General features: G+C 36.9%; 1 protein-coding gene across 1 annotated transcript in view; it reads right to left on the bottom strand.

The window, feature by feature from the left end:
* The window catches only part of LOC105526232 (A-kinase anchor protein 7 isoform gamma-like), a 94,249-nt gene that overhangs the window by 39,843 nt on the left and 35,765 nt on the right, over positions 1 to 18,641 (bottom strand). The window lies entirely within an intron of this gene.

Raw genomic sequence — 18,641 nt, forward strand, 5'->3', positions numbered from 1 at the left:
TGGTGGTGGGCACCTGTAATCCCAGCTACTCGGGAGGCTGGGGCAGGAGAATCACATGAACCTGGGAGGTGGAGGTTGCAGTGAGTAGAGATTGCACTACTGCACTCCAGCCCGGATGAGAGCGTGAGACTTCATCTCAGAAAAAAAAAAAAAAAAAATTCAGCTCTCAATAATCAATCCATGATAGGCATACCTCTATCACCCAGACCCAAAAGATGCTCCTTTATTGCTTAGCCACTGCTGCACCTTTGTAGTCATTTTGTAACCAAAGAGACAGATTCTGAAATAACATAATTAAACCACAACTGAAAAAACTTTATCTATAAATCTCACTGGTTAAGTCCTGTTCTTAATTACCTGCAAAAAGAATCAGTCTTAACTGTGAAACTTGGAAGCCAAGAATCTTTTTTTTTAAACCATTATTCCTACTTTAGTCATATTTTCAACAGACTTTTTACTTCTCTTTACAGTGCTTTTGTTTTTCTCTAAAACTAAAAGTTAGAGGTATTTGTATTTGAAACTACCATATGCTATACAATTTTAATATGTATAGCAATTGGAAAGAGAATTTTTTTTCTATAAAACAGAAGACAGAAAAGCATAAGGTGCCATATACAGCATATGTACATTTAGGAAAGGGGAAGAAACAAGTAGATACCAAGAGCTACCAAAGAATTCCTTTTTCTTCACCAATCCACAAGTCATTCTAAAATCTCTGCTGATGCATTTCTGCTTAGTGCCAATTTTCAAATGCCTACTCCATGGTTACTATTCAGTCAGTTATTTTCTATGTGTGTGGCCCAACATTTAACGGCATGTACAGTCAAAGCCTTTTCCCGGAGAAATAGGAAGGAAAATTTATCTCCCTGTTTAAAGGACATACAGCAGTAGAGCACTGGATGTAAGAGGCTGAAAGAAGTGCTGACAAGTCCCAGCAGGTATCTGGACACCTCACATTTACAGGATACTCTGCTACCAGTTTAATTCCAGCCACTGTTTATTGAACACATACTACAAGCTAATATGATCATCACATAAGCTCTTGTGGTAAAGTTAACTCTTATGTCAAGGGGTGCCACCAGAATAGGTGAGAGAGCCAGGGCCCAAGGAGGGTACGAGCCCCCCATTTGAAGTCATGGCCCTAGTGGAGCTGGAGGGAGCCCAGCATTCCCATTGTGCCAGATCACATTGGACAGTTTTATTAACTCAAAACAGTAACAGGAGAACAAGTTCAGTAACAGGAGAACAAAAGTCAGTAACAGTCATTTATTCTAGACAGATACTGTTTAGCCCTGCTTTTTACAGTCTGACCTTTTTTCAAGCATTAATGAAATCACAAAAACTAACATGAGTTACTTTCTCAAAAACAACGTAAATGTTTGGATGTTAAAACCTTATTTGAAAAAAAAAAGGAAAAGCAAAGAATAATCTACTGACCAGTATTTGTATTATCAGACATGGTTGCTTTCTTAGTCAAGTGCTTTTAATCTTTTAATGCCCTAGACCTTTCAGAGGAGAAACCAACATCCTTCACAAGAAGAAAAGAAACATATTTCAGAAACACTAACAGGGCCCAATGAGAAGATTTTACTTGTAGTTTAACAATATAAACAACAGAAAATTTGGTTCTACAATTTCTAAGTCACTGGAGGTTTTTCACAGGTCCTAATTATTCTTTATGTGGAATGCTCTCAATCTATATTTAGCTCTGAAAGTGGCCCACTGTTTGACCTTGGGCAAGGCAACAGTCAGTCACATTTCCTGGTATGTCAAACTTCAAATAAAAGGTACTTTAATAACTCAATATATTATTATTAAAGCTTTTTTTCCTCTAACAACACTTAAAGGGATAAGGAAGAATGAAAGTGAATCCTCAAAATAAAAGAAAAGTTGTTTATATCAGATAAAATGCTGTTAAATCAAGGCTCCTCTTGGCAGGTCTCAAAATCTGTCATGGTCCACCATGGCCCCAGTTGACATGCCTCCAATAGGCCCTGTCGGTATTCATTCTGATTAGTCTGTTTATGGATCCTTTTAACAACATGTGGTAACTGTCAGAACTGTCGTTTAAATATCCCACTGAATCTATTTTCTGTTCATACATTTCTTAATCCACAACTGAAATGTGTTATCTGTTAGGATGCACTCAGCTGCAAATACCAAAAATTCTTGATTCATCTGGCTTAAAAATAAAGAAATGTCATTATGTCCTATAATCCTATAAGCGATGGTAGTGTCACTCTAGAAGTGGTTAATTCAGTGGCTTGACAAGATCATCACGGCTCATCCTCCTAGTGTCCCACGCTCAGCATGTGTACTTACAGTCACCCAGTGTCCAACATGGCTAAGACAGTAGCAAAATACACCTAACACTTGACAGCTAAAAAATGGTAGTCCCTTCCCTCTAAATCTCTTTTTATCAACTCATTGGGTCCTATTGGCATTTCTGAAATACGTTTCTTTTCTTCTCGTGAAAGATGTTGGTTTCTCCTCTGAAAGGTCTAGAAAATTAACAGATTAAAGGCACTTAACTTAGAAAGCAGCCATGTCCCATAATACAAATACCAGTCAGTAGATTTAAGTATAAGAAAACTGCTGAGGTCCCCAGCAGACTTCTCACATATATTGAAATTGGGTCACACACCACTTCCTTCACTAATCACTAGGAAGAAGAATGGAGCTAATCACCCTCAGAGCAAAAGTCAGGCCCACGTGGCCTGAGGCCCACTTTATCCCAGCGAAAACGAAGAAAATGCGCTCAGAATAGGCAAGCTACTAGTGTCTGCTAGTGTTCTGTGTTTACCTTTTAATAAAAATGTGTATCTGCTTTTTGGTCAATTAATATTAAGAAAGTAATTAAAAGGGTCTATAAGTAATTTTATACAGTAAAAAAGGGGGAGGAAAGCCTAAAAAGTAAATCACTGAAAAAGAGTGTCATGCTAATAAAAAAAAATCTATCACATACATATTAACGTATGCCACACTAATAAACAAAATTGTAATTGCTAAAATACATGGCTGGAGAACAAGTAGCAAAACTGTGAAACTGCCTTTCTCTAAACCTTATTATACTAACACTGACTGCTTAGGTAAAAGCTTCTGCTGATCATGATCCAAGTTGTTGGCAATGAACATATATTTGGCAGCTATGGTTCTCTGGTACCAAATATAAAACTGTGATGGTCAATTGCAGCTTCCTTTACTCATAGCCAGAATCAAGACAAAATACTCACCTGAATCATCACTCCAGTCAACAGAAGATCAAATAGAAGACTTGGAATCAACCCAAATGTCCATCTGTGACAGACTGGATTAAGAAAATGTGGCACATATACACCATGGAATACTATGCAGCCATAAAAAAGGATGAGTTTGTGTCCTTTGTAGTGACATGGATGCAGCTGGAAACCATCATTCTTAGCAAACTATCACAAGAACAGAAAACCAAACACCACATGTTCTCACTCATAGGTGGGAACTGAACAATGACATCACTTGGACTCGGGAAGGGGAACATCACACACTGGGGCCTATCATGGGGAGGGGGGAGGGGGGAGGGATTGCATTGGGAGTTATACCTGATGTAAATGACGAGTTGATGGGTGCTGACGAGTTGATGGGTGCAGCACACCAACATGGCACAAGTATACATATGTAACAAACCTGCACGTTATGCACATGTACCCTAGAACTTAAAGTATAATAACAATAAAAAATAAAAAAAATTTTAAAAAAAGAGTAAAAAAAATAAAAAAAAAGAACCACAATTCATGAATTGACAAACTGTTGTTTTCTCAGTTGCTCACACTTAGTCCCTTAGGCATTTTATATAAAACATATTACAGTCAGATACAATATCAAAGGATCTCTGTGAGTTGAGAAAAGACAGAATTTAAACTTCATAAAGGGAAATAAAATATACTTTGTGTTTCTTTAGTCCTCATTATCTTCATTTCTACCAGAACAAGTTTCTCTGTAGAAGATGCAATCTTGAATCATACAGAGACATTTTTAGGCTACTGATGTTCCACAGACCAACAAGAAACAATTAACAAATTTGTCATACATATGGAAATAATTTCCAAAACCTTTTATCTCTATCATAGCCTCTTGTTTAAGATCTCCATCCTTTCTGTACAATACATATCTCAGGTAACTGGCTGCAAAGCAAATCTGAAGTTCTAGGTTTCCCAAGTAACCTTCAACTATTTCATTCATACCCATAGCTTGAACTACTAACCTAATGCCACTGAATCCTGTAACCGTCATATATATATATGTCCTGGACCTCTCTCCTCAACAAGCCCCTTGATTGGGCCACAACTGCTTTCATATGCCCAAAATTGAACTCATTATCTTCTTGTCACCAAAGAGGTCTCTTTTATCCTGTACCACCAACTGGTGTAGGGCACTATTGTCTACCTAGCTGTCTAAACCCCAAATCTGGGAGCCAACCTAGGGTTCTCTTCTGTTTTTCAAAATCTATCCAAAACCTTAAAATATTGATTCTCCTGCCTACCAAGATCTGCGATACACACCCCCCTCCCTCCTTCTCCATCCACTGCAAATGCCAAGTGCAGGCAATTATCATGACCTGACTAGACTACCACTCCTGCCTACTTACTGGTCTTACTGATCCGTCTCCTGCTCCCCTCAACCATCGTGCTTATACCTTACCAGCAGAGTGTCTTTTCTTAAGCACAAATCTAATCACGTCATGTCCAGCTCCAAAAATGTTGATGGCTCCCATTCCCTACAAAATAAGATCTGAACTACTTAAAGATAAGCAATTCATGTGCAGAGTGAATTACTTACACGTCTCTGCACAGACTCCACTGGGTCGCTTATGCTGCTTTCTCAGCCTGGAAAATCTCTTTCATTTGCCTCCACACTGAACATTCTCATTTTCAGTTCAAAACTTTCCTCTTCTGTGCAGACTACCCTGACAATCCCTGGCAGCATTAAAAGCACCCTCACTTGGTTCCCATTAACTTCATTACAGTCATTATCACTTTAAATTGTAATTGTTTGTTTGCATGCCTTCCCACTAGAAAGTAAACTCCGAGAGCATGGCTGTGTTTGCCTACCATCTTTGATCTTCTATACACATCATAATGCTTGGCACTTGGTACCCTCAATAGATATCTGTTCAATAAATTGCACAAATAAATTATAATAACCAAAACTGAACTGAAAAAGTTTTAAAGTAAAGGAGAAGCCTTTATGTGCACAGTGGTCAGCAATGCTTCAAATGCCAGCAGGGAGCTATGAATGAATTGGTAACTCAGGCAATATCAATGAATCCTAAATTCACTCTGCCAGTGTGACAACCAAGACCTATTTACTCACTAATCATACTTCACCACCCCCATTCATATTTTAAGAGTAACTATATAACAATAAAGGATGCAACTGAATTGGATTTTAAAACAGGGCTGGAGATTGATAACTGTGTTACCTCTCTTCCAATTAATCAGATATCCAATAGTAATCAGGGTCTAGCTGTGACAAAAACTAAAATATAATTTAATGCAAGATAGAGGTTTCATGAATTCTAATGATAGAAGAAACTTCATGAGGCAATTCAGACCTCCAGATTAGATAACCTCATAAATGATACACTCTCTTCCATCTTAAAAGATAGTCAGTAAAGATATTTTACAAATCCCTTAACAACTTGTTCTAGTGTCTTAACAATCCTTTAGAGTTCAAGGTTTTTCCTAATGCCTAGAATAGTGTACTCCTAGTAAGATTAAGGAGGAATGGACATTTTATTTTTCTTAGACTAACCCTACCATAAGTCACTCTTGAGGCTTGTTTGTCCTGGGCTTAAGAATTCTGTACACAATTTGTAGCAATTCTACAAAAATAATAATAGGCACCAGTTAATGAACATTGAGTATGTCCAGGCATGATGCTAAGAGATTTGCACGCATGATCTCATTCAGTCCTCACGAAGTAACAACTATTATTATCCCCATTTTATAGAAGTAGTAACCGGGTTTCGAGTCATTAAAAATGTGCAAAAAGTTGCGCAACTAAAAACTTGGAAGTGGCAGTGACCATTAGAACAAGGTCTGTCTGATTGTAGGAACTTCTGGTCACTACGTTTTCCTCTGTAGTTTGAACTCTTTCTCTGTCTCTTTCTACTATTCTACATCTTCTCCAGTGGCTCCATATGTATCACTGAAACGGAGAAGAATTTAATGAGTTTTATAAGTTTGTCTATTGTGATTTTACCACATTAGCAAGTTTTTTAAAATTACACTATATTATATAGATTTGCCAACTTTGTTTTTCCAGTCAAAAAAATTAAACCAAGTTTTAATCTTCACCTATGTATTTATATATAACTTATGTATACAATATAAAATATTGTATACATAAGTTATATATATATACACACACACATATATAAGCATCTTTACTTTTGAAATGCACCACTGTTGATCACATGCCAATTTAAGGAAAGCATTAGGAATAATGCAAATCTTTAAAAACTAGAAAACTGATGTTCTGGTGTCAGGAAAGAATACCACTGCAATAAGTATTCTATATGACTAGCACTGTTATCAATATGAATAAGTAACATTTTCTTTTTTCTTTTTTTGAGACAGTCTCGCTTTGTCCCTCAAACTGGAGTGCAGTGGGGTGATCTCAGCTCATGCAACCTCTGCCTCCCAGGTTCAAGCGATTCTCCTGCCTCAGCCTCCCAAGTAGCTGGGATTGCTTGGCTAATTTTTTTCATATTTTTAGGAGATACAGGGTTTCGCCATGTTGACCAGGCTGGTTCTTAAATCCTGACCTCGACCTCCCAAGGTGCTGAGATTACAGGTGTGAGCCACCGCCCGGTCACTAGTGCTTTCGTAACACTGTATGTCAAGCACTGTGGTAAGCACTTTTAAAACATTAATAAACACTGATTAATGTGGGGAAAAATGTGTTCAGAGGCAATGAGGCAATGTCATGGACTAGGAAGCCATAACTTTTGGCAACTAATAATTCATTATTATGTTAATGGCTTTGTTTGACCAGACTCTGCACTCTAAGAATTTTATTCAAATGGTTTTATTTTTCCTGTTTATGTGGAAATCAGTATTTACCTTCATATTTTTTAGAATAAACTTCCAACTGAAGGCTCCACAAATAACTCATGAAATACCTTACTACTGCATCATTTTGGTAGTGATGCTTAATTTTCCAAATAGTTAAATTTACCACTTAGCACTGTCCCTTTAATATGCAGGGTTCCTAAGATGTCTAATATAAATCATAAGGTTTGAAACCAACAGATGGTTGGATTTTCAAAATAGCCTGAGCCACAGCTACTACTTTGTGTTAGTATCCAGATTAATAGCTGATACACCAGTTAAAATACAGTGAGCCATCACTAAGATTAATTTTCTCAGTTATTTGTCCCAAAGCTTCGTCTAACTTTGGCAGATGTAAAGAAGTAAGCTGAGAGTTCCAATTATTAGTTGCTTTTCATTTTTATTAGTGGCATATAACAACAAATTTTAAACATTTTCTTTTTAGAAGGCATGTTTCATCAAAGAAACATTTAAAGGGGACACAGGGTACAAAAAGAAACAAGATTGGAATTAAAATAGCATGTCAAAGGTTCCACTTTTTTAAGAACATTATACTTTTTTAGGTAGGGTGACCTAAGTCCCAGTTAAGCCAGGATAGTCTTGGTTTTCCTCTTTTATCCCAGCCTAGTAAGTAACAGATCCCCTTTTATACTTACAAGTATACCATTTAGAGGATAAATCATATGGTCACCCAATTTGTATGTCATAAAATAAGGAAATACCTTGTAGTCAGCTCTTATTAAATAAATTACTCCATAATTTTAACAGAGAAAATTTCTAGCTGCTAAGTTTTCAAGTGAAAAAAAAAGTGTACAGTTCTCTCAGATAATAAAGTTTTTTTCACTGTTCCCTCTTCTAAAATGCTTGAAATAAATTCATCTTAATTGGTCTAAGTAGAGATAAAATTTTCTTAATCATATCCCTGTTAGCCTGTGCAAAGAAAGAAAAAGAAAAAAAGGCAAATGTTTTGGTCCTACCTATCATGCAAGAGACATTCCTGTATTACATCATATCTATTTCACATGATAAGGATTTTTAAATGAGTCATTTCATATAGATATGATCCTGTCTGTCTGGGGTGGTTTTATACTTGTTACATTTTTGCTACATAATGCTCAAATGGAAATTAAAGGAGGGGAAAAAATTAGAGAGTTATCAAACCAATTCATATTTGACATGGAGACAGCCTAATAGCCATCAAAATTAATTTATTCAAAGAAAGTGTTGAAAATATTGATCAAAATTATGTTAACTATCTACAGATTACATTTTTTCATGGTTTCCTTGGACCCATGAACTAAAGCAGAGGTTTCTTTTAATGTTTTTGACCTCAGGACTCCTTTATACTCTTCAAAATGACTGGCAACACCCCTACCCACCCACCTAGAGCTTTAGTTTGTGTGGGTTATATTCATAAACATTTACTAAATTAAGATAATTGTGGATATGCTTTGATACGATACCAAAACTTGATAAGTTATAGTTTCTTCAAGTTTAGTTGCAGTGTAGAATCTTAAAACATACCAAAGAACTTTTTATACTCTACATTCAGATCTGTTGATCTATCTTGAATTTTTAATGGGTCTTTCTCCATGCATGACTTTGTAGTAACATGTATACCATAAAAATCCTAGAAGAAAACCTAGGAAATACCCTTCTCGACATTGGCCTTGGCGAAGAATTTTTGGCTAAGTCCCCAAATGTGATTGCAACAAAAACAAAAATTGACCAGTGGAGACCTAATTAAAGGGCTTCTGCACAGCAAAAACTATCAACAGAGTAAACAGACAACCTACAGAATAGGAGAAAATATTTGCAAACTATGCATCCAACAAAGGTCTAATTTCCAGAAATTGTAAGGAATTTAAATCAATATGTAAAAGAAAAAACCCATTAAAAATGGGCAAAGGACATGAACAGATACTTCTCAAAAGAAGACATACAAGTGACCAACAAATACATGAAAAAATGCTCCACGTTAGTGATCGATCATCAGAGAAATGCAAATCAAAACTGCAATGAGATATCATCTTGTACCAGTCAGAGTATCTATTAATAAAAAGTCAAAAAAACAACAGATGCTGCTAAGGCTGCAGAGAAAAGGGAACACTTACATACTTTTGGTGAGAATGTGAATTAGTTTTGCCACTGTGGAAAGCAGTTTGGAGATTTCTCAAAGAATTTAAAAGAGAGCTACCATTCAACCCAGAAATATACCCAAAGGAAAATAAATTGTTCTACCTACAAGACACATGCACTCATATGTTCATCACTGTGCTTACTATTCACAATAGCAAAGACATAGAATCAACCTAGGTACACATCAATGGTGAACTGGATTAAGAAAATGGGATACATATACATCATGGAATACTACACAGACATAAAAAAGAACAAAACCATGTCCTTTGCAGCACCATTAAAAACACATTAATTAATATCACCCCTATCTCCTTAGAAAAGTCTTTAAGCATGACTTGGCAAAGGACATAAGGAAACTTTGGGGAGTAATGGAAAGTTCAGCATCTTGAAGGCAATAATAGTTTCACAGGCATATGGATATATGTAAAAACCCATCTAGTTGTATACTTTTAAGTATGTGCAGGTTTTGCATACAAGTTATCCCTCATAAAGAATGTGATAGATAAAAACAAACTAGGAGGCCAGGCATGGTGGTTCACGCCTGTAATCCCAGTACTTTGGGAGGCCAAGGCGAGTGGATGACTTGAGGCCAGGAATTCAAGAACAGCCTGGCAATGTGGTAAAACTCTGTCTCTACTAAAAATACAAAAATTAGTCAGGTACTGTGGTAGGCGCCTATAATCCCAGCTACTTGGGAGGCTGAGGCAGGAGAATCACTTGAACCCAGGAGGTGGAGGTTGCAGTGAGCCAAGATCCCACCACTGCACTCCAGCCTGGGCAACACAAGACTCCATCTAAAAAAAAAAAAAAATTGGGAAAATGAAGTTCATTAACCTACTGTGTGCTCTGTCAAGCAACTGATAATATATGCGAGTTTTCCAAAATTTCTATTTTTGCTTGAAAGCTTGAATTTTATGATTAGCAGTAAATGATGTTAGTTGTTGTACTCACTGTGACAAGTTTACTTGTTTATCTGCAAGAAAATGCCTGTCAACACCCAAGTATGAAAACAATAGTTTGTCCTTCAATCATTCTTCAAGAAAAAATGGTGTTCCATGGAAGAAAGTGGCTACTTTAGCTCACAGCTTAAACAATCATACAAACACGTTTCCTTGGATCGACCTACTTCAATATGCAACAAAAGTGCCTCATGCATACCTCCCATTTTTGTTACACAGAATATTAAAAATATATATACTCAGAACTTGAGATTAAACACAATAATTTTTACTACTCAGCAAGAACATTCTTATATAAAACTGGCTTTAAAAAAATTTTTTTTGGTGGCAACTGTCTAGATTTATACTGGTCATACACAGTTTACTCACCATTGCTTTTGCATGTAAATGTTAACCCAGTGGAAAAGACAAATAATGTCTTATTATTTTTATAAAAATAGTTTTATCCTCCCTGACCCCCTAAAAGTATCTAAAGGGCCACCAGGGATCCATGGACCAAATTCTAAGAACGAGTGAATCTAAAGTGTATTTTAAAAGAATTTAAAACCCAGGCCGGGCACAGTGGCTCACGTCTGTAATCCTAGCACTTTGGGAGACCGAGGCAAGAGAACCACTTGAGCCCAGGAGTTTAAGACCAGTCTGGACATAGGGAGACCACATCTCCACAAAAAATAAAAATAAAAAGTAAAACCCAACAAAAGTATAGCCTTGTAAATGATTAGAATACTAAATCATGTATAAGATAAGCACAATGAGGCACATTTTCCTACTGCAAAAAGCAAATTAAAAAAAAGGCAGACATTCATGCACATATCTACTGCCAATGCCCCCTCCACTAAGTGAGCATATGGCATTTAAGCAATACACACATTTTCAAATTCAACATTTTCAAATCTTATTATTTTCAAAGGTCCAGGTTTAAGGATTCTAGAAAGCTCAAAACCTTTTTTTCTTAGCTATGCCTTTCACCCAATAAAAAAATTAATTTCTTTCTCCTCTTATGCCTTCCTGCAGCATCAAACAATGGTTACTATCTTACATAAAGGAGATCCCCATGCCTAAATACTAAAACTGGGCAACATCCATCCAGATGTGGGCAACTCATCTCTGCCCTGGCCCCTAAGGGTAAAGGAGCACTGAAGATAAAGACGTCAGAGTCAGAGATGAGGGTCTCCTCAGTCAAAAGGGACTCCAACCTCAGAAGCAAGGCAAAAGGTCTTTTCTTTTTGGTTGAACTACTGCCCTCATATGACTACTAGAAATGCCTGGGTGAACCATGACAAGCCTTTTAAGACTAACAAGCCTTTTAAGACTGATCTAGGCTGTCTGAGTGTCTTAAGGGTGATTCTCAAAAAGCAAGGACATCTGAAGAATAAATTCATTGACTCTACTCACTCAGAATTATCCTTAGTGTTCAGCTCATAAAGTCTGAGCATGATATCCTGTTGTTCTGGCCTATTTAGAATTGGATACGTTCTGACTAAACTACAGCTATACGGCACTAACTTATCTAGAACTCTTTCCTGGTCTATCACTGTGTCAACGGAGATCTTTGCTTCTTCCATTTAGTTTATGCTTGGCCCAACCCCATCCTCCTCCCGGCCTCTTATGCTACAGTCTCAAATTAATTAAAGGTCTTATCTTTAGGACTCAGTCCTGTGTTGTTGTGTTGAGTATTAAACATCATCTTTTTTTTTTAGTGTATGTGCTGCTGAAGCGAGCACATCATCATTCTCTTTTTATCTCACATTTATCTACTCAGTATTACACATTCACTGCCTCAGTGTATGTAGCTACGTCCGTCCCCTCACCAACTCCTCATACCCGCAAACCTAGCAACCTCCCACTTCCTCAGCTAACTCAACCATAGGTTCAATCAAAATGTTGTCTATCACTATTAATGCCTCCACCCTGCCTCCCAATCCATTGCTTCTCTTTCATTGTATCAGGTTGGTGCAAAAGTAATTGTGGTCTTTGCCATTAAAGCAATGAAGTCAATTGCTCCAGAAAGTCTCCTTTCTCTATTAGCTATCGCTCTGCCCCTCAATCTCATCCCATTCAGCTGAATTCTGCTACTCCCCTATGCCCCTACTCTCTTACTAAATGGTAAAATTATAAGCTTTCACTGTGTCCTATCAAATCCCATTATTGTTATAGACAAGCCCTATTCATTTATTCCTCCTCCATTTCTCAGACATAGTCTTTGCTGTCCGGTGATTCTGCATCACTCCTAAGGACTATGTTTTATACTTCTCTGTATCACATGATACCAAAGAGAGAAGTAGGCACATTGTACATGTTCAATAACATTCATTAATGTTGAATAATAATTATTAAGCAAAGAAACAGTGTTCCCAGAAAATAATTCTGTTTCTACCTCTGCTTGCAGAAGTTATAAATACACTGGACTGCAAACAAACAAACAAAAAATTCTAGACCCTTCCAAATTCCCCACTGCCTCCTGTAAGATATGTCTGACAGCTGAAAGTAAACTAGTCTTTGCAAGCACTAAATTGCTCATCAATCTTACAAAAGGTGTCATGTAGTCAATTACATTCCCAAGGGAAATATAAATGGAACATAGCTGCCTGAGAAAAATTAATTCACCCAACTCGAGTAAGTAGCTCACAGAGAACAGCTTTCATAATCCTAAAATATCTGAACCATATTTCGTTCCTGGTTTTCACCAAAAAGAAGTAGGGTTTTCACTTTTTTATTAATTATTTGAATTTTAACTGATTAGTGCAGTGTGGTTTGACAAGTAGGCATAATATCACCCAAAGCTTTCAGCATGAAACAACTAAAACGTACCTTTTCTTATATCTGAAAATATGAATGTTGCCACCATATCCTACCAAATTCTCCTAATACTCCACATAAAGGTATACAATGGCAGAAGATAAAGAGGAAAATATTCACCATAGAAACGTAAAGCAGGCAACAGCTGGCAGGAGGTACAAACTCAGATGCCCTCAGGAGTCAAGTAGGCAGTGTAAAGGTAAACAAATTTGTACAAGAACAACAGGGTAAACAGGATAATAAAAGATAGCTACGCTCAAGGTCACAATGCCTATTACTCCATCCAGGAAATTGCAGTGCCATGCAAGAATGTGAGACCAACGTGGTAATGTGGGCACCTCTTCTGATTGTTCAGAAGAAGGTGGAAATCCAGATTTAATATAAGATCACACTAGTATCAGCAAGTAATTCGAATTATAAAAAAAGAACAAAAACTCCTGTTCCAATCAAGTACATGTAGGGCTGCTAATCTGTGATTTCTGAGACACAAAGAAAAAGACTGATGGGGTGTAAAAGAAATCCTAGAAAATAATTTCTTATTTATTTATTTATTTATTGAGATTGAGTCTCGCTCTGTCGCCCAGGCTGGAGTGCAGTGGCGCGATCTCAGCTCACTGCAAGCTCCGCCTCCCTGGTTCACGCCATTCTCCTGCCTCAGCCTCCCAAGTAGCTGGGCCTACAGGTGCCCGCCGCTACACCTGGCTAATTTTTTGCATTTTTAATAGAAACGGGGTTTCACCGTGTTTGCCAGGATGGTCTCAGTCTCCTGACCTCGTGATCCACCCGCCTCGGCCTCCCAAAGTGTTGGGACTACAGGCATGAGCCACCGCACCCGGCAAGAAAATAATTTCTAAAACTAAATCCCTACTTCATGTGCACTAAAAATGAATAAATTAATGGATAAAATTTAAAATGCATAAAATAGAACTGGATTTATGAGTTTCTCCTGTGTGTATGAGAACCTATATTAATGATCATATCAGGTAAATTAAAAGCCTAAATGGAAAAACAAAAACAAAAAAAAAAAACTAAAAGAAAACATGAATGAATACACATCAAATCTTTGGTTTAAAGAATTTCATAATGGTCATGATATAAATCACAGAAGAAATTTTCACCTATAATTTGATAAAACTTAACACTTAATATAAAAAATTCCTTGTCCAAAATTAAAAGCAACATAATACTTGGAAAATATCTGAAGCCAATACGGCAAACAAAAGGCTAGTATCTTTACTCTCAACTCACATATTGGTAACAGAATTCAGAAGAAGGAATCCCAACTCCTTATGGATAAGGATGATTTGTGGTTACCAGTTCCTAACTCAGTTCAAAGCAACGTATCCTGTGGGACCAGGGCTGAGACAACCACAAAATCCACATGGGCTTCTAAGGAGAAAACATGCACAATAAGACAAGCTCCAAAAAAAACTTAAAAAGCACTAGAGGAAATTGAGGGTCACAGAAGACCAAATACAAGAATTCACTCCCAAGGAATCACAGAACTTTTTAAATATGAAAAGAACTTTAAAAAATGACTATATTGAAATCCTCAAAGACATGACAGAAGAAATAATATCGATGAAGCAAAGAATAGAACAGGAAAATACGAAAGTGAATCAACTGGAAACCTTACAAATGCAGCATATACACTCACTGAGTTTTTTCTAAGATGTCTTAAATGGTATAACAGAGATGGTTAAAGAGAAAATCAGTAACTTGTAATCTAGCACTCTCCAAGAATGTACCATTAACAAAGATAGGAAATATGCAAATCTAATGAGGGCTAAATTATCTCCCCAGAAAAATTCACACATGTACCTACGTACAAAGTTTCACGAACAATATCAGGAAGTTCTCAGTGTCCCTGAGGCCCAACTTCTATCCTAGAACTCTGAATAGTATCTTAAGATCAGAAATCTGTCCCACTGTATTAATATATACCATAAAATGTTGGCTCAAGCCTCAAGAAATTGACATTAAATTTGAGCTAGGATCAAATCAAAGAGAAGCTAAACCAAGGTAAGCCAATTAAATCTGATTGAGAAATAAAACAAAGTATCCCAAATCTAATATTGTTATAAAATATAGGTAAGATTGACAAAATCAATAATTATTTATAAGCAAATGAATTCTAGTGTACATTAAACTTGGTTAATTATAACAATAAATTATCACTTTAGATGCACATATGATTTTAAAGTTTATATTGTCATCGCCAAATGTGACCCACAAAAGCATTTGTAATAAGCAAAAATCATTTTTTAAAACAATGTGAAATGATTGGCATGGGGATACAAGATTGGCAGAGGGTTTGAAAAAGGCAAAATTGTTTTGAATTAGAAAGTGTAACAGCAATAAAGAAGTTTGATGGAAAGATCTGGAGAAACTACCTCACATAAGGAAAAATTTAAAGACTATCAACTGAAAAAGAGCAATGAAAGCAAAATCTCAGTGGCTTGAACACAGTGATGGGGGGTGGTAGGCTGAACAGAACTGTCCAGTGGTAATTTAGGTAATCTATGATGTAAGCTTCATAATGCCAGTCCTGCAATATTTTCAGCAATATCAACATATTCCTTTTTTTTTTTTTTTTAACGGGAGTGAGAGAGGTAACGAGGCACTGCATCTCTTATAAGGTTGGCCTTATAAGAGGCCTTATAAGGTTGGCAGAGAAGATAGGGGAAGCCAGCCAAAATCTGTCCTACACAAGAAGTATCTAAATTTTCCATTTACAATGAACCTAAACAGAAATGTTTGGTCCTCATCAAAACTTGGATGGAAGACAGCTCTCTTACAGAGACTCTGAAAACATGAAAATTCTCCTTAAAATAGACTTGAGATGTTTCAGAATATAAAATTCAAACGACATACTGAATATCTTCTGTTTAAAATAGCTGAAGTCTTTGAAAGGTAAAATGAGGACCTCTGAAGATCTCTAATGAAAATTTGGAAGTAAAATTGTGTCTCTTGAACATTTTTTAAATGCTTTAATAAACATCAGTATTAAGATTCTTTCAGGGTGTATATATCCATAGGTATTCTTCCAGCTGATGCGGAGATAAATTACCTTGGTTAAAGACCTTGTAATATTTAGCTACATATACAGACATACCTCAGAGGTGTTATGGGTTAGTTCCAGACTACTGCAATAAAGCAAACATTTCAATAATGCAAGTCACACAAATTTTTTGGTTTCCTAGTACATACTAAATTATGTTTCATTATACTGCAGTCTATTAAATGTGCAATATTATACCTTAAAAAATGTACACATTTTGCTTTAAATATACTTTATTGGAAAATTGCTAACGATCATCAGAGCATTAAGCAAGTCATAATCTTTTTGCTGGTGGAGGGTCTTGTCTGTTGATGTTGATGGCTGCTGACTAATCAGGGTAGTACTTGCTGGAGGTTGGAGTGCTTGTGGCAATTTCTTAAAATAAGACAATAACGAAGTTTGCTGCATCAATCGACTCTTCCTTTCATGAAATACTTCTCTGTAGCATGGAATGCTGTTTGATAACATTTTACCCACGGTAAAACTTCTTCAAAACTGGAGCTGATTCTCTCAAACCCTTCAAAGCCACTGTTTTATCAATTAAGTTAATGTAGTATTCTAAATCCTTTGTTGTCATTTCAACAATGTTCAAGGATCTTTACCAAGGTAGATTCCATCTCAAGAAACCAATTATTTTGTTCTTTCATAAGAAGCAACTCATCATACACTAAAGTTTTATCATGAGATTACAGCAATTCAATCCCATCTTCAGGCGTAGCTCCTAATTTTAGTTCTCTTGCTATTTCTTTTTTTGAGACAGAGTCTCGCCCTGTCGCCCAGGTTGGAGTGCAGTGGCGGCAATCTCGGCTCACTGCAAGCTCCGCCTCCCAGGTTCACACCATTCTCCTGCCTCAGCCTCCTGAGTAGCTGGGACTACAGGCGCCCGCCACCATGCCTGGCTAATATTTTTTGCAGTTTTAGTAGAGATGGGGTTTCATGGTGTTAGCCAGGATGGTCTCGATCTCCTGACCTGTGATCTGCCCGCCTCGGCCTCCCAAAGTGCTGGAATTACAGGCATGAGCCCCCGTGCCTGGCCATTCTCTTGCTATTTCTATCACATCTGCAGTTACTTCCTCCAACGAAGTCTTGAACCTCTTCTCAACGTCATCCATGAGAGCTGGAATCAACTTCTTCCTAACTCCTGTTAATGTTGCTATTTTGACTTCCTGCTATGAATCATGGTGTTCTTAATGACATCTAGAATGGCGAATCTTTTCCAGAAGGTTTTCAATTTGCTTTGCTCATATCAATAATCACTATTCATGGCAGCTATAGCCTTACAAAAATATTTCTTAAATAATAAGCCTTGAAAGTCTAAATTACTCCTTGATCCACAAGCTGTAGAATGGACATTGTGTTAGCAGGCATGAAAATAACACTAAACTCCTTGTACATTTCCATGTGAGTTCTTCGGAGACAAGGTGCACTGTCAATGAGCAGTAATCATTTGAAAAGAATCTTTTTTTTTCTGAGCAGTAGTTAAAATATTCAGTAACCCATGCTATTAACAGATGTGCTGTCATCCAGGCTCTGTTGTTCCATTTATAAAGTACAGACAGAGTGAATTTAGAATAATTCTTAAGGTCCCTAGGATTTTTGGAATGGACAATGAGCACTGGCTTCAACTTAAAAGTCACCAGCTGCATTAGCCCCTCACAAGAGAGTCGGCCTATTCTTTGAAAAACTTTGAAGTCAGACATTGACTTCTCTTCTGTAGCTATGAAAATCCTAGATGCCATCTTCTTCCAACAGAAGGCTATTTTGTCTGCATTGAAAATCTGTTGTTTTGAGCAGCCACCTTCATCAACGACCTTAGCTAGACCTTCTGGATAACTGGCTGCAGCTTCTGTATCAGCACTTGCTGCTTGCTTCACCATGCACTTTTATGTTATGGAGACAGCTTCTCTCCTTAAACCTCATGAACCAGTCTCTGCTGGTTTCCAACTTTTCTTCTGCACCTTGCTCACCTTTCTCACCTTTCACAGAATTGAAGAGAGGTGGGGCCTTGCACTGGATCAGGCTTTAGCTTAAGGGAATGTTGTGCTTGGTTTGATCTTCTATCTAGACCACTAAAACTTTTTCCATTTATCAGCAATAAGGCTAATTTACTTTCTTTTGATTTGTGTGTTCACTGGAATAGCACTTTTAATTTCCTTTAAGAACTTTTCCTTGGCATTCACAACTTGGCTAACTGGTACAAGAAGCCTAGCTTTTGGATTATTTCAGCTTTCGACATGCCTTCCTCACTAGGCTTAATCATTTCTAGCTTTTTTTTTTTTCTTGCATGTCCTTCCAATGTATCATTTCTAGCTTTTGATTTAAGGTAAGAGATGTACGACTCTTCATAGGGGAATGGCTGTTTGGTGGAGCAGTCAGAACACACACATTTATCAATTTGGTTTGCTATCTTATATGAATACAATTCATATGGTGGCGCCCCAAAACAATAATGATAATAACATTAAAGATCACTGATCACCATAACAGATATAATAATAATGAAGTCTAAATTTAGAGAATTACCAAAATGTAATTCACACAAAAAGAGCACATGCTGTTAGAAAAAATGGCCCAGAAAGACAGCTGATA

This window comes from Colobus angolensis, unplaced genomic scaffold (genome assembly GCF_000951035.1).
Source record: "Colobus angolensis palliatus isolate OR3802 unplaced genomic scaffold, Cang.pa_1.0 Scaffold58, whole genome shotgun sequence".
Taxonomy (NCBI): domain Eukaryota; kingdom Metazoa; phylum Chordata; class Mammalia; order Primates; family Cercopithecidae; genus Colobus; species Colobus angolensis.